Source organism: Narcine bancroftii, chromosome 9 (genome assembly GCF_036971445.1).
Source record: "Narcine bancroftii isolate sNarBan1 chromosome 9, sNarBan1.hap1, whole genome shotgun sequence".
Taxonomy (NCBI): domain Eukaryota; kingdom Metazoa; phylum Chordata; class Chondrichthyes; order Torpediniformes; family Narcinidae; genus Narcine; species Narcine bancroftii.
In genome coordinates this window covers 106,334,735-106,352,963 of record NC_091477.1, presented here as the reverse complement: position 1 = coordinate 106,352,963, position 18,229 = coordinate 106,334,735, and the positions used below count along the sequence as shown (strand labels likewise).

At 35.5% G+C, this 18,229-nt stretch overlaps 1 long non-coding RNA gene across 2 annotated transcripts in view; it reads right to left on the bottom strand.

Annotated features, from left to right (window-relative positions):
* LOC138742589 (uncharacterized) overlaps positions 1 to 17,132 on the bottom strand; it is a 40,149-nt gene extending 23,017 nt beyond the window's left edge. For both annotated transcript variants that reach the window (XR_011344276.1, XR_011344275.1), the window contains exon 1: positions 16,965 to 17,132. This is a non-coding gene — a long non-coding RNA (uncharacterized lncRNA). The remainder of the gene's footprint in view (positions 1 to 16,964) is intronic.
* Positions 17,133 to 18,229: the final 1,097 nt, after the last annotated feature.

Here is an 18,229-nt window from a genome sequence, read left to right as displayed (position 1 = left end):
GCTCATATTCAGCCTCCGGAAAAGGAGCAGATGAAACAGCTACATTTAAAATTTAGGAACCTGTTTCCAGACGTGCCTAAGAGAACCCCAAAAACTTGTAATGATGTTGATGCTGGAGATACAAATCCTATCAAACAACATCTATATCAATTGAATGTTGAAAAGTTCAAACTGGTAGATCAAGAGATTGTATATATGTTAAAGAATGATATTATTAGACATTCTACCTCAGATTGGAGTTCACCTTGTGTTCTGGTACCAAAATCAGATGAGACATTTAGACTTTGCACTGATTATAGTGTGACAGATTATGTTGTGTTTATATTGTATATAGATATTTTTACAGCAGGACTTTTAGTGTAAGTCATATACAAACACTTCAAAATTGATCTCATTTAAAATACTGGAGCTCTACTCATGCTAGACAGGCTGGCGCCAAGAGCCTTTGCAAAAGCTTTGGAGAGTGCCCAAAAACTTCACTAATGGATTCTTGTCTACAAAAAGGCAACAGATAGAAGTACTCATCGAAGCCGCAGACTGTCTGGAGCGGAACATGCTGTTCTAAGAGGATCATGTGGTTTTACAAGCAGAGAGAGAAAAATAGACTTTCTCTCAGAGAGAGAGTGCAAAAGAGTTCAGTTCTGCAGCTGGGACTGGAACAGGACAAGCTGACAGGCTTGTGGAAAACCCAGTTTGGAAGATGGGTTGTGACTGCTTAGTTCAGCCTGGTCAAAGCCCTTGTGGTTCATACAAGAGGAGAAGACTAGCTGTCTAATGTTTCACTTGAAATAAGAGAAACAAAAAGGAACTCTGGTGTCCAAAAAGAAAGAGGGTATCATCTGGAAAACCCTGATGGAGCAAGTTTCTTCGCCAAGACACTGAAGTGGCTGGTTACAAGGAATCAGTTGTGGATGTCCAGCAAACAACAAATCTCTCTCTGAAAACCGACAAGAACCTTCCTGAGCGGTAACCATTTACCTTCCAAGCACCAAGGCCTGATGACCATCATAAATGTTAAATTCTGTGCACAGTATAAGAATTCTCTGCAACCAGTGAACTTTAAGGAGTGAGAAGTGAGATTGGACTGTGAATCAAAGAACTTTTCTGAACTTACTCACATATTACATACACGTGCGCTAAGAATTAGAAGTTACGTTAGTTAGTTAATAGAGATAAGTTAAAGTGTGATTCTGTTTTCATGTTTAAAGATAATTAAAAGCAACTTTTGTTTAATCATCTGTCTTGGTGAACATCTATTGTTGCTGGGTTTTGGGGTCCTCTGTACTCAAAATATTTTTGGGGATCGTCCTTTTGGATTGAAAATTGGAGTTTAGGGATCTTAACCTTTTGGAGCTTTTGTAATTTATTAGTTAATTGGGGTTTTCCAAGCTTATTTAAAGCTTGTGTGTGGAAAAACTGCAGAAATGGATGTTGGTACATTTTTGTCACAACCATCACCTGCAGATCTGTAAAGCAACAAAAAAAGAGGAACTGATGGTTATTTCTAAGGCATTAAAGCTGACTAGTCAAGCATTGGATGAGGAAAATACAAATACTACAGAGGATTTTAGTGAAATATTATATTGGTGAGGGAAAATTTGCTGATAGCTAATTTTCCGGAGGATAGATCTTTTGAATTGCTATTGGAGTTGGAGAAACTGAGCGTGGAAGAGGAAAGAGAAATAGAAGGTGTTGGAGACTGAGAAACAGAGTATACGAGCCAGAGGAAGCTGAAACATGGAGGAAATATAAGTTTGAGGTAGCCGAAAAATGGAGGGTGGAAATTGAAAGTGACAGACTGGTTCAATTAGAGAAGTTAAAAATTGAAATGGAGGAAGATAAGAGAATTGAGGCTGTAACTCCTGGGGAGATGATTTTGGCTAGTAGAGAGGTAAATCTAGTTCCTCTTTTTGGTGAGGGAGATATCTATAGATACATATTTTCACCTTTTTGATAAGATTGCTGAGAGCTCAAAATGGTCAAAAGAAAAATGGCCTCTTATGCTCCAAAGTGTATTGAAGGGAGAAGTACAAATTGCATCCTCTACTTCGACTACAGAGCAAGTGGCAAATTATGATACTGTTAAACAAGTATTGAAAGCTTATGAGTTGGTTTCAGAACTATATAAACAAAAATTTAGGAGTTTGGTGAAAACATGGAACCAATCTTCGATTTTCCCAGAGCAAAATCCATATGTTTTGACCATTAGTGTGCCTCAAAATGAATAAATAATGATTTTGACAGATTAAGAGAATTGATGTTAATTGAGAAAATTTAAAGGTGTGTTCCAAATGAGATTAAATTATGCTTGGATGAGAGAGACATGGGAATTGGGAAGCAAATGGCAAGGTTAGCAGATGGATATGCCCTGATTCACACAAAACAAAATTCAGATTAGTAAGCATTTTCAGAGAGTTAATGTGGAACAGATTAGTAAATCTGTTCAGCAGGTTAATGTGGAGCAGAATCTGAAATTAAGTCTGGGGAGAATGTTAAGAGAAAAGATGAAGGTAAGGTGGGAAAGGACAGAACTTCTGGATTTGTATGTAATTTTTTTAAGAAACCTGCCCATGTTATTGCAAATTGTTCAATGTTGAAAAAGAAGGTTTTAACAGAAGCGTGTATTCAGACAGTTGAATTTAAGGAGAGCTTATGTTCCATGCCTGGTATTATGGATGTTTTCAAACCTTTGTATCAGAGGGCTTAGTTTCAGTAAAGGAGGGAGAATCACAGGTTTCAATTAAAATTCTTAGAGATACTGGAGCTACTGTTTTTGGAGAATGTTTTAACTCTTGATCAAAAGACTGACACAGGGGAGGTGACTTTGATTAAAGGTATTGGAGGTGAAGTAGAGTCAATATCTCTTCACAACATAGTGCTGAATTCAGAATTAGTTAAAGGACCTGTTGTAGTAGGAGTAATTTCAAAGTTACCCATGCAAGGAGTCCCATTTTTATTACGGAATGATTTGGCAGAGGATAAAGTTGGGTCAGGTTTTAGATTAACAAATCATTCTAGTAAGGATGATGTTAAAGAGGATTGTGAGATATATTCTGCATGTGATGTAACAAAGTCTTTGTCTAAGAAAATGATGAGACCTGAGGAAGATCCAATTGATAGAGAACTGCCCAGTACTTCTGAAATAGTCTTGGAAGAGCAGGTTAATTATGAGAGTAAGGATTTCTCTTTGTCAAGGAAAGAGTTAATTCAGAGGACAGATACAGATCTTATCAACTTAAGGGACAAAGCAGTAAGTGAACAGGAGATTAAAGAAATAGCCTGTGATATTACTTGAAGGGTGAATTGTTAATGAGGAAATGGAGACCTCTTAATATTCCTGCTAATGAAGAGTGGGGGGTGGGGGGGGGGGGTGATTCATCAGGTGGTCATTTCTCGAATTTAGCGGAATGAAATTTTAAATTTAGTCCACAGTACACCTTTGGGTGGTAATCTTGGTGTAAAGAAAACCATGAATAAGATTTTGAGACAAATTTTGTTGCCTGATTTGAGGAAGGATGTTATAAATTGGTGTCGGACATGTCACCTTTGTCAGGTTGTGGGGAAACCTAACCAGGGTCCTCCAGTAACTCCATTGCAACCTATTCCCGTTGTTGGAGAACCTTTCATTAGGGTTATTATGGATTGTGTGTGTCCTCTGCCTAAAACTAAGTCTGGGAATCAGTACTTGTTAACAATTATGTGAATGGCATCGAGATTTCCAGAAGTTGCATGGATTACCTAAAATAATCCAGAGTGATCAAGGATCTAACTTTATGCCTGGGTTGTTTTAGCAGTTAATTTATGAGTTGGGCATAAAACAGACCACTTCATCTGCATATCATCCTGAAACTCAGGGAGCTTTGGAAAGATTTCATTCTACTCTTAATATGATGAGGATTTATTGTCTGGAGAATGGGAAATATTGGGATGAAAGTATTAATTTCCTGTTATTTTCAGCAAGAGAGGCTGTGCAGGATTCATTGGATTTCAGCCCTTTTGAAATTGTTTTGGACATCAGGTTAGAGGGCCTTTGATGTTGATAAAAGAACAATGGGTTAATGAGGATGTGCAGTTGGACTTGCTGGATCATGTTTCTAAATTTAAAGATAGGTTACAAAAAGTGTGGACTTTGGCTTAAGAAAATTTAGAAATGGCTCATGGAAAAGGAAGCATTTATTTGAAAGGAAAGCTCAAGTGAGGAATTTTAAGACAAGAAGTAAAGTGTTAATTTTTTTCCCAACACATGACAATCCTTGAGAGCTAAATGTTCTGGACCGTATGTAGTTAAATCAAACTGAATGATGTTAACTATGTTGCTAACACTCCAGATTGTAAGAATAAAGCTCAGGTTTGTCACATAAATATGTTGAAACCTTATTATGAGGATAAAGGTAGTGGAGAACAGTCTGTATCAGAGGTGTTAGATGTTGACAAGGTTGAGGAAGTTATGGATCATAAGATTATGGAAACAGAATCTTGTGAGGGTAACCTTAAAGAAACCATGGTTCCTGTGCGCCTGTCTAATGCAGCAATTTTGGAAAATCTGGAGGAAAAGTTAGGCTATCTTAAAGTCATAAGAACAGATGGAGTTGAAAGAATTAATTTTGAAATATACAAATTTGTTTCCGGATGGTCCAAAGGAAAGGTCATTTTGAAGGGGAATTATTGATGCACACCATGACTAAATGAATGGTTCCTTTGACTGACCTATGCTGGGGTTTTTGCAAGCATAGTGAAAGTCACAAACTTTGTTTTCCCCTCACCAAGGAAAAGGGGAGCTGTGACAACCGTTTGTCCTAAAGGATATTTCTCCGGGCGAGAAATCCACAGGGCTTGAAGTATACAAATGATATCACTATGTTTAATCCCATTATTTGAGTATATTTGTGCCAAATTTGTAAAAACATAGAATATTTATTTCCTAAATTATGGGTATTTTTTTACAAAGGAAATCAACTTTGAATTTCAACGTGCCACCTTGGCAGGGTTAAAGATGTATTTGATTTCAAAGTAATTGCAATACATTTTCTCTCTAGTGCTAATGATAATTTGACAAATTTCAATTGATCATTTCAATTTAGGAGTTGTACCTTCAATATTTCCTAATAAAAACAGATAGGGATTTAATGGAAAATCAACTCCTGTAACTTGTAAAAAAATTACTTTTAGACACCAAAAAGGATCTCACATTTGGACAAGGCCACATTGAATGTATGAAAGGGCCTACATCCTCAGCACATCTAAAACATTGATCTGATAAATCTGATTTCAATCTATTCAACTTCTGTGGAGTAAGATGAAATTGATATAAAAATTATATTGAACTATTCTATACCTTACATTAATAGTATTAGTCATAGAATCTCTACATATATTTTCCCAAATTTGTTGATTTATCACAATATTCAAATCTGTTTCCCATCTTTGCCTAGATCTATATAATCCTAATTTAGGAGTTCCTAGTTGTAATAATGAATATATCAAAGAAATAAATTTTTTGACAATTCCACTCCTAATAAAAAATTCTACCTCAGTACAATTAGACAAAAATATTGTTGGCCCTAATTTATCTCTCCAATAAGTCCTTAATTGAAAATAACAAAAAAAGAGTATTAGTGCATATTTGTTCCTCAGTTGTTCAAAAAACATAAATTGTCGTCTTTGGCCATTTAAGGTACATATCTCTCTGACATTGAGTATAGTCACCTACTGTCAAAGGCATAATTTCACTTTTATCCCAATTTATTTTATAACCCAAAACTTTTCCACATGCTTGTCCTGCGTAAACTTGTACCTCTCACTTTGTTCATTTTAGATTGGTCACAGTGTTTGAGCTACCAAAAGAAAATAGACACACATGCTGAGAGCACTTCAGTTTATACAAATCTTTATTACAAATTCTAAAACTGATATCAAACTACAATATGCAAGTCCTTCCCAATTATACTTATCAACACCTAGACTGGTCCCAACTGCCGAAGCGAGGCAATGACCACACACTTGTAGTAGGTTGTCAGGGTGCCGGTAGCAGCTTCTCCACCTCCCCTGACTGTGACGTTAGCTGGACTCTAGAAGTTCTTCTTCTTGCTGAGAGATGTTGCCACCTCTCGGAGAGTCTCCCACTTTAGCAGCGGGACCATGGCTTATATTACCCAAAAACTGCTTACCCAAGCACCTATTCCAAGCACAAAAAGAAAGATAAGCGAGCAAGCTAACATGCCTAGGCTTCTATCGAATAACACAACTTTCAGCTTATCACTTTGAATACAATGGTTTATTTTGCGTCAAGGTTAGGTCTCTGCCTGAAAGACTGTGACCAAAACAAGCAGGAAGATTAAATGTTCTTGGTACACAGATGTCTTTTTGTCATCTCTGGGCCCCATGGTGGAATTTAGCTTATGTCTGCTGAGTCTCAAGCAGGTTACTGATTCTCAGCCTGGCAGGAGCAAAAATCATGGTTTAAATCCTCCAGTACAATGCTTCCAATTAGGCATACAATCTTTGTAAAGATAACTTGGCTTCAGTCAAATATATTAAAACATCTGGAACCCTAATCATCTGGAAATAAACTGATTTTTATGTTCCTCTCGACCTACTCTAAAGCCTTTAATTTCTAAATCAGAGTGAATCACCTAGGCAAGTGCTTCTATAGCTAAAAAAATAAAGCTGGCAACAAGGGGTATCCTTGTCTACTTGATCTTGTTAATTGGCATAGACACCTATCCATTTGTTACTACTTTAGCTTTAGGACTATTGTATAGAGCTTTAACCCAATTTTAAAAAGTTTGATCCAAATCCAAACTTTTCTAATACCTTAAACAAAAAATCCCTCTTCTAATCTATCAAACGTCTTTTCCGCATCTAAAGCCATCACAATACTTAGGTCATTTCTTTTTTGGCGCTAAATGAATTATACTAAACAATCTAGCCACATTTTATCTGAAGATTGACTTTTTTTTTAAACAAACCCTGTCTGATCTATATTAATTAACTTTGGTAACAAATTATTCATTCTATTTGGCAAAACTTTTGCTATTATTTTATAATATGCATATAATAATTAAATAGGCCTATAAGATGAAGGGTCTCTTTTTTGTTAGGAATCACAGTGATTATTGGCATCAAAAAATTTTAAAAAATTATTCTGGAAGAGTAGGTTTGTGAAGCTTGATCTAATACTTGCATAAATATATATTAATTAATAAATCCTTAAATTCTTTATAAAATTGAGATGGGAAATATCTTCTCCTGAATATTTATTATTATGTAACGAGTTTATTGCTTCTCTTACTTCTGCCTCAGTAAATAGCACATTAAGTTCAGTTTGTTCTTCTAAACTTAACCTAGGCAATATTATCTGTGATAAATAATCATTTATTTTAGTTTCATCTAAATATTCCAAAGTATATAATTTCATATAAAAATTCCTAAAAGATTCATTTATTTCTTGATGTTTATATGTAATTACGTTAGTGTCCTTTTTAATGGCATTAATTATTCACAAAGTTTGTTCCGCTTTTAATTACTAAGCCAAAACTTTATGCGATCTCTCATGCAATTCATAATATCTTTGCCTTGTCCTAATAACAACGTTCTCAGTCCTATAAGTTTGTAATGTATTATAATGAAGATCTTTATTAATTAATTATCTGATTTTATCTTCAGAAACTGACTTTTGAAGAATTTATTCTAAAACTGCAATTTATTTTTCTAATTGATCTACTTCTTCCATATAATCCTTTTTAATGTAAAACTTATCATTTGCTTTTGCAAATATGATTCCGAACAAAATCACAAAAATATTTCCTTTTCAACAACAAAGAATTTAATCTCCACCTTTATTTCAACTGCTTATCAGGCTTTTCCACAGTTATAAACAAAGGCAAATGATCAGATAAAATCCTTGTCTTATAATCCGTTTCAAATATCCTATTTTGAATTTGAGTCGAAACCAGAAATAAATCAATTCTAGAATAAAAATCAAACCTACTAGAAAAAAATAAATAATCTTTCTCTGTAGTGTGGGTTCTTCTCCATACACCAATCGAATTCAAATCTCTCATCAAACCCAATGTAGCCTTAGCAGCTTTTGTTCTCCTTGTTACCAAGTAGACCTATCTAACATGGCATTTAAACAAAAATTAAAATCTCCTGCTATTAAAAATATTTTCATGTGCCTCTGCTAAATTTTAAAAAAGTATCTTGAATAAATTTCTCATCATCAATATTTGGAGCATACAAATTCAAAAATATCCACATTTCTTAGCATATTTGACAATGTATCATTACACATCTACCTGCAGGGACTGTAATAATATTTTGAACATTAATGGGAAGATTTTTTAATCAAAGTCAGTACCTCTTTTGCTTTAGAATTAAATGAAGATGACATCACATATCCCACCCAATCTTTTTAAATTTCAAATGCTATTTTTCATTTAAATGTGTTTCTTGTAAAAAAAAGCTATATCTACTCCCCCTTGTTTAATACATGTTAGCACTCTCTTTTTATTTTTCCTGTTTAGCCCATTAACATTCAAATTTACAAACTTAATTACTCATCTAGACCAAATATTAATTAATCCCTAACTCTGTCCCAAAGTTCTCCTCCAAATCCAATAAGAAGAATCTGCATCTGCACGCACCTCCTCCAGCAATCCAAAGGAAACAGAAAAAGAAAAACAGTAATGCAAAAAATATAGGTATTCATAATTATACCTATAACAATGTAAAGAAAAACCCTCCAATAACCCTCCATTTTATAGATTGTAAAAGGTCACAAACACACACATAATACTGCAGAAACCAACTTCTCCCAACTCCCTTGATGTATTCAATATGTAAGATTTAATCACTTAATTCAATTGATTAACATAAAAGGAAGAAATAAACCTCTAAATTCTTCCATCTCAATTATGAAATCAAAATAAAAGAGAGGAAAAATAGTTCATTGCATCGTCTGTGATATCTCACCGTCTTTGGGATTACTTCTGTGCATCAGTTAAAGAGTCTGCATTCCAACACAGGATTTCTAAGACTGAACTTTGGTTTGACTTTCCAGAATTGTGCCTAAGCAGTAATGGTTTGGGTATCCCACACATACTCAAACATATATTCGCACATAGTTTGGGGTTGTTAATTAAGGTATTATATTATTGGTGTTTAATATTATTAATATTATTAATTTTATTAATATTATTATATATTAATAATAATATATATTATTAATAATATTATTAATTTATTAATTAATAAATATTTTGTTTTAAAATAAAAATAATAACCATCTCTTTGTGAATTTATATTGCTGCTAGTCTGCAACATAATGCTATCCTCCTCTTAATTTAATATACCTCTATCAAATCTCCCCTCATTTTTCTACATGCCAATGAATAAAGTCTTAACCTATCCCTGTAATTCAGCTCCTGAAGTCTGGGCAACATCCTAGTAAATTTTCTTTGCACTCTTTCTATCATATTGGTATTGTTCCAATTATGTGACCAAAACTGCATCTCCTGAACAACTCCTGTACTCAGTACTTGGATTTATGAAGGCCAACATTCTAAAAGCTCTCTTAACAAACCCATCCACCTGTGACATCACTTTCAGGGAATTATGTATCTGTATTCCCACATTCCTCTGTTCTACCGTATTCTTTAGTGCTCTACCATTTACTGTGTATGTCCTTTCTTGGTTTGACCTTCCAAAATGCATTAATTTCCATCTGCCATTTTTCACCTCATTTTACCAGATGATCCAGATCCCTCTGCAAGCTTTGAAAATCTTCTTTGCTGTCCACAACATCTCCAACTTTAGTGTAATCTCCAAATTTGCTAATCCAATTTATCACATTATCATCCAGATTATTAATGTAGATGACAAACAACAATAGTCCCAGCACTGATCCCTGAAGTACACTACTAGGCCTCCTGTCTGAGAAGCAATCATCCACCACTATTCTGGCTTCTCCTGTCCAACCATCATCGAATCCAGTTCACTACTTCACCATGAATAGCATCTGAACCTTCCTGACTAACCTCCCATGCCGGATCTTGTCAAAGCCTCAGGAAAGTCCATGTAGACAAGTTTCACAGCCTTCCTTTTATCAACTTTCCTGGTAAACTCCTCGAAAAATGCCATAAAATCGGTTAAACACAACCTAACACACACAATCCATGTTGACTATCCCTAATCAGTCCATGGCTGTCCAAATACTTGTATTCAATCTCTTAGAACACCTTCCAATAAATTAACCACTACTAACATCAGACTCACTAGCCTGAAATTTCCAGGGTTACTTTTGGAGTTTTTTTTTAAAACAGAATAATGTGAGCTATCCTCCAATCCTCTGGCACCACACCCGTGGCTAAGGACACTTTAAATATTTCTTCCAGAGCCCCTGCAATTTCTACACTGGCCTCCCTCAAGGACCGAGAGAATATCTTGGGGATTTATCCACCCTTTTTTCTGAGTGAATACTGATTGGTGGGGATTGGGGGGGGGGGGTGGAATTTAAGACCTCTTCTCTTTAGGCTCCATACAAAGCAAACCACTCTGATCTTCAAGGGTCCAATTTTGTCCCTTACTATCCTTTTGCTCTTACTATACCTGCGGAAAGCCTTAGGATTTTCCTTCACATTACCTGTCAAAGGAACCTTATGTCTTCTTTTAGCCTTTCTTGAGGTTTTTCTTGCATTTTTTTATACTCCTCAAGTACCTCATTTTGCTCCATGTTGCCTATACCTGTTATACACCTCTCTTCTTCTGAACCAGATCCCAAATATCCCTCAAAAACCAAGGTTCCCTTTAAACCTTGCCTTTAATCCTGACAGGAACATACATACTCTGTACTCTCAAAGTTTCACCTTTGAAACAACTCCACTTACCTCACACATCCTTGCCTGAACATAATCCACGCATTCTAGATCCTTTCTCATTTCCTTAAAATTGGCCTTTCTCCAATTTAGAATCTCAACCTGAGGCCAAGATCTATCCTTCTCCATAATTAACTTGAAACTAATGGCATTATAATCACTGGACCCAAAATGTTCCCCTACACATATATATGTCACCTGTCCTGTCTCATTCCCTAATAGGAAATCCAGTATTGCACTCTCTCTCTAGTTGGTACCTCTATGTATTGATTTAGAGAACTTTCCTTAACACATTTTACAAACTCCAAGTCATAGAGAGAATTCTTTGATAGGGTAAAACTGAGGTGACAATGAAAATAAACTGTAAATAAGGACACCTCGATGTTGAGTGAATGGGAGTGGATGAAGTGAAAATTAGATAAAAATGCAGGAACTGTGAATTGCATAATAGGAAGACTGGCCTGTCATATCTTCTGCTTTGCATTTTGCAGTTGTCTATGTCCTCATTCACCAATTGCGCTCAATCACTTAATGACCAAATTACATTTTATTACAGTTTATCTCTATTTTCACCCAACTTTTACATAGCTTAACAAACTTCTTTTCTCTCCTTCCCATTTCTGATAAAGGGCTTTTCTCCTGAAGCATTGTCTGGTTCTCTTCTCAAGGATGCAGCATGAGGAGTCACTTGATGGAGTAGTGGCTGGTAGGAGAATACCAGCCCTCTCCAGAAAAGAAAAAAAAAGTGAAGAAAATGCAAAGCTCAAGAAACACAAAGCACAACAAATAAAAGATAAAGGTGAGAAGAAAAGAAAGAAAGTGGCACTTCAGAAGGAAAAACCAAAAACAACGGGAAAAAATGGAAAGACGCTGGAAGAGAAAGGAGAAGGCCTTACCTACATAAAGAAGCAGGGACCCATCGTGGACAGAGGAGCCCACTCCTCGAAGTTAGTGGAGACACCACAGGATCACGACCTCCTGACCGCGGGACTGCAAACTGAGCCAAAGAGAAGTGCTCAACTGTGCACAACAAAGAAAAGGAAAACACCAACGGGAGGGGGGCTCAGCTGTGGAGTGAACTTACACAACGTGACCAGCTGAGAGATGCCCGACAGCAGGGGTCTCAGCTGGAAGAAGAGGAAAGCAACAGGAAAGGGAGTGATAAGAAAGAAAAACACCAACAGATAACTAGCCCAGAAGAAGAGGACCAACATCAAGAAGCCATGAAAAAAAACACCCAACAAACTGAGGCAAGCAGCTCAACAAGAAAGTCAGAAGAGACACAGATACAAGGAAGAGAAGTAGAAGACACAAACCCAAGAGCAGACACAGAAGAAGAACACCAAGTTCTGCACAGAGGAATAGAAGGTAAAATAAATGGACAGTACATAAATTTTAAAAAATTTTCAAGAACAAATGAAAGCATTAAAAGAACGGTTGACACTAGAATTTAGTGAAATAAAAAGAAAAATGAAAAGTACAGAAAAAGTGAGTTGAATAGAGCTGGTCATAACAGAAGTAGGGAAAAGATTAGAAAATGTGGAAGAATGAGAAATGGCTGTAGAAATGGAAGTGAATGACTTAAAAAGAAAATTGGAAGAAAGTGACAAAAAAGTTAGAGTCACAAGAATTGTTAGCTCAGAACATGGATATAATGGAAAACTATAGTAGGCGAAACAATATAAAGATAGTGGGCCTTAAGGAAGATGAAGAAGGCAAAAATATGAAAGAATTTATTTTAAAAATGGATCCAAAAAGTCCTGGGAATGCCAGAAATACAGAAAGGAATGGAAATTGAAAGGGCACACAAAACACTAGCCCCGAAACCACAGTCACCACAGAAACCAAGATCCATTTTAGTAAAATTTCTGAGACACATGACAAGAGAAAATGTATTGGAAAAGGCAAGGAATAAAATTAGAGAAGACAAAAAACCATTGGATTACAAGGGTCAAATTTTTTTTTACGCAGGCATAAGTTTTGAACTCCTAAAGAAGAGGAAGGAGTTTAACACAGCAAAAGGCTATAAATTCATGTTAAGATATCCAGCGGTGCTTAAAATAGTTATCCCGGGGGAGCAAAACAGACTGTTCTTGGATCCAGAGAAAGCACGAGAATTTGCAGAATGCCTGCAGGACAGAAAGAGAGATGAATAGATGTAACAAGAATGAAGAACGACGACAAACTACATATAAAGATGTAAAAATAATGTATAAGTAAGAACTAAAGAAGGGAAGAAAAGGGAAGTAAGGGAGAAGGGGGAAAAGAGGAGGGGAAAAAGAGAAGAAAAGAGGGGGATCTTTGTTTTAATGTGAAGATAAAAGTCTTTTCTGGAGGGGGTTGGATGGGAGAGTAACAGTCACTGCGAAATCGGTTGACACTTGCGAATGAGTTTGCAATCCAAATGGAGAGGGGAGTTGTGGTTGCCCGGCAAGGGACAAGGGGTGACTCAGAGAGGGGGGTGGGAACACTTGGGGGTAAGGAAATGTTAGATGTGGGAGTGGTTGAAGTATTTTGTGTTTTAGAAGTGTTGTCATACATTTAGTTCAAAAAAGGAAAACTGAGAGATGAAAATGGGGAAAAGGGGAAAGGTGGTGGTGAGGAAGCAGAAATGAGGTGTAAACAGAGTATGAGATGGCCATGTTGAACTATATGACTATAAATATTAATGGAATACATAACCAAATCAAAAGGAAATGGCTATTAAATGTACTGAAAAAAAAAATAGATATAGCATTCGTGCATGAAACGCACCTAACTGAAGTGGAACATAATAAATTAAGGAGAGACTGGGTAGGGCACGTAACGGCAGCATCATATAATTCAAAAGCCAGAGCTATATTAATTAATAAAAATGTACCAATCAAAATAGAGGAGGAAATAATAGATCCAGCAGGGAGATATGTAATGATAAAGTGTCAGATATATTTAGAATTCTGGAATTTGGTCAATATATATGCACCTAATGAAGAGGATCAAAAGTTTATGCAAGATATTTTTTTGAAAATTGGAAGATTGTAGATACACAGGGGAATATATTGATAGGAGGGGATTTTAACCTTAATTTGGACCCAAACATGGATAAAACTGGACAAAAGACTACCAAAAAGAACAAAGAGGCCAAATTTATGGTTAAATCAATGCAAGAAATGCAACTTTTGGATATATGGAGGAGGCAACATCCAAAGGAGAAGGAATACTCATATTATTCGAGTAGACATAAAACATACTCAAGGATTGACCTGTTCTTGTTGTCAACTCATATCCAAGTGAGAGTTAGGAAAATTGAATATAAAGCTAGATTGCAAAACCTACTAATCCCTTTCACAATAGATAACTTTTCCTTTAGAGAATGGGAGAGAAAAGGAATTAAAAGAATAGAAAATTGTTTTTTGAAAAATAATTTATTATCATTTGAACAAATGAAGTACAAATATGGAATAACTCATGGTACAATGTTTGTATACCACCAGCTGAAAACCTACTTAAAGGACAAATTGGGAAGCAGACTGAGATTACCAGAAAGAAGCAGCTTTGAATATGTGATTATAGAAACAACGATAATAAAAAGATTTATAACAGACATGTACATCAAGCTGCAAGAGAAAGAAAATGACAAAATAAACTATAAACCCAAACAAAAGTGGGAAAAAGATCTAAACATAAAGATAAAAAATGAAATTTGGGAAAAGTTATGCTCTGGAACTATGAAAAATATAATAAATACGAGGATACGCATGATACAATATAATTGGTTACACAGGCTGTATATCACGCCCCAAAAGTTAAATAAATGGGATCCAACATTATCAGATAGATGTTTTCGCTGTAAGAAGGAAACGGGAACAACAGTACATGCAATTTGGGCATGTGAGAAAGTGGAAAAGTTTTGGGAAGATCTAAATCAGGTATTAAATAAAATTACAAAAAGTAACATACCAAAAAATCCAGAGATCTTTCTTCTAAGTAATATAAGAAGTAAAGAATTAGGCCTCAAACTGCATAAAGTGCAAAAAAAGGTTTATTATGATAGCCTTAGCTATCATAATGTATCATGTCAACTTGGAAATCAGAAGAGAGCCTGAGAGTACAGCAATGATACATGGAAATTAATAAATGCATTCCATTGGAAAAAAATAACATATAATTTAAAAAATAAAGTCACATTATTTGAACAAATTTGGGAACTGTACATGAAACACAACAAAGAGGGCCTATCACGGACCTCCACCCCCTAAAATGATAGAATGAGAAGAAGATGAAATGAACTGGCCCAGTGTGTAAAAGTAGATGACACAATTTTCTTGTTTATTTTCATTGTGTGATGATATTGTTTAATGGGTTTATTCTATTGTATATGTTGAACGTTTAATGGGTTTGGAGGGGGGTGGGAAGGATGGAGGGAAGGAAGGGGGGGAAAAATTGGGAGAAAATGCCACTATGTATATTAAAGAGGGGGTACCCCCTCCATAAATCTTCGTCCGCGAAGCCAAGCCAAAGAAGAAGAAGAAGAAGATATTAAAGAGGGAAATGTTTGTGTGTATTTTGATTAATATGGTTCATAGTGTGAAAAATTTTTAAAAAAGGATGCAGCATGACCTGCAAAGTATTTCCATTTTTTTCCCTATTGTTATTTCAGGTTTCCTGCAGTTGTTCTGAATTTTCAATTTAATACTCTTTATTTAAAGAAGCAAACCAGACACACCTGCAGAACATTCAGGCATGCAAGGAGCTTTGCCAGCAAGAGGGACTTCAAACATTTTCCATGAACATGCAAAAATATTACTTTTCCCAAATTTTCCTCTATTAACATGCTATGGTTGTTAAGAGGTTAATTACATCTTAGGGAGCTGCAGTTGTGTTGCTGGTAAAGCAGCTGCCTTATAGTTTGGGCGATCTGAATTCAATCTTGTCATGCTGTCTGTGTGGAGTTTGCATGTTCTCCCTGTGATTTCCCCCTGAATTTATTGCACTGTACCATCTGCAAAATATGCTATAACAGCATGTCAGTGCTTCTTCAAGAGCAGCCTTCAAACTTGTGACCTCAATGAGTGCGAAGGACAAAGACAACAAGTTCAACCACAAGTCTTGATTTAGAAATACATTGATGTTGTTAGGTCAAATCTTAAGACTCCTTATCCAAGACCACTGTGAGAGTTCCTCACCACAAAAACTACTGCAATTTGAGTAAGTAACTCACTAACATCTCCAAAGAGATTTCATTAACTTTTGAACAGTAGCCATGCCAATGACGTCCATATCTAATGCCAAATCAAATAAATGCTCCCAACGAGGATTGCATGGACTCAATCTTTTCTATTCTCAGACAATAAGAAACAATTTCCTTGTTACCTTACTTTTAAAATTATAGATAAAGAAAAATGTTCCTAACTCATAATCTCCCACAAGCAAATTAAATAGCCCAGAAATAATCAATTTTGTAAGTTTAAATTTGAAACCAAGAACTCTACCATTGTGAAAAATCCCCATACTCATTCTCTTGGGATTTATCCTCCCTCTTTCTAGATGGAAGTATTGGAGAGTGGAACACAAGACCGAATAGTAAAACGATCAATGGTGATTAGAGTTTCAATTTCTTTCAGCCTCCCAACTTGGCTAATACTAACAAGCTGCAGTTTACATTGTTACAGTTGACAGGGCATTGAGCAACCAAGCTCTGACGCAATTCAGTCTCTTGTTTGGTAATAAAAAAATGATTTTAGTTAAATGGGACATGGTTTGATATCAGAGCAAATAGAATAACCATAACTTGTCCCTCTACACCATCAGGTGCACTAAAATAAATGATCAAATTAATAAAATTGATGATTATTCAAAAATAAATGAGGAGTGGATATAATAATTTAATCAAAACACCTTCAGAGAGTTTAAACAAGAGTGTACCTTGTCTGAAATAATATCGCTGTTACATTATTTTAAAAATTGGAACCAACTAGCGAGGTAAACTTTTTCAAGAACATTCCACCAATTCAGAAAATCTGTCATCCCTAAGCCTGATAAAACACATTATTTCAGACTATTCAGCAGTTAATGACAATTATCATTTCTGGGGAAAAAAAATGTTCTTACCTGAACAGGGTAGATTTATTGCCAACTGAAGTATGGCAAAAACCAGAAGGCTGAAGAGCCACATTTTGTATCTTGTTCTACTGTTCTTCATCTCTGTTCGAATTTTCTTTCAATAGAAGTGTTAAGGAACAAGGAGCAGTTTCATTTCAAGTGAGTTATCAGACTCAGCTAACAGGTTCTGCAAAGGTTGAGATTTATTTCCGTGTTATTATTTATATTTGTGAACAGAGGCGGGGTTTCAAGTTTTATGTCTCAACTTAGGTTTTTTTTATTTGTAGCTGTCATTGTTAGACAATTTCTCTTGATCTTATTTTATGGATTAACTTCCTTCTGTAAGTGAGCAATAAAAATAAGTATGACCCATTGCCAATCTTGTTTACTGATTTTAAATCCATCAATGGGATTTCAGCAGATAAATTTACAGTTTATTTGCACTGTTCTCATTGTTTTTATGTTGTAAATATGTGTGAATAAATTGGCTGCATATTTGAATAATTGTTCTTTTGAAATGATTTTTCTCAAGTTTTTGTGGTGATATTCTTTAACTTGTATCAGTGACCATGAACAGATGGCATCTCGAGGCTTTCAGAAGCTGGATAATCTGTGGAAAGTGACTAATTTCTTACATTGTTTACTTTACCATGACGGGAAAATATGGTATCTAATGCAGTTGGTGGCTTTTATCTGCAGGATATAAATAACAAGACTGTAGAAGCTGTTTCAGGAATTTGACTGCCCAGGAATGCAGAAAGCGACAGAAGGTAGTAAACATAGCCAGGTCCATCATAGGCTCTGACCTCCCATCTATTGCAAACATTTATGTGAGATGCTGCCTCAAAAAGCCAGCCAACAACATAAAAGACTCCCACCACCCTGGTCACAACCTTTCTCACTTCTACCTTTGGGCAGAAAGTACAGAAGCCTGAAAACCAGCACCTAAGGATCAAGAACAGTTTATTTCCCATAGCTAATAGATTCTTGACTATCTTTATGGTGCATTAAACGTAGGCTGCTCCAACGTCACAAAAGAACACTTGGCACTATTTTTTTCACTAGGATTGCTGTGCATATTTATTATCTGTCTTACACATTTATTTTTTCTTTTAATTTAATTCAATTGGTGTACTACTATAGCTTTTCTTTACAAGTACCTGTTCAGCTGCAGCAAACAAGAATTTTGATGCATGTGTACATTGTAAAATGTGTATGACAATAAAGTCATCATCATCATCAAACTGAACAATGTTTATGATGGAGCAGCCTAC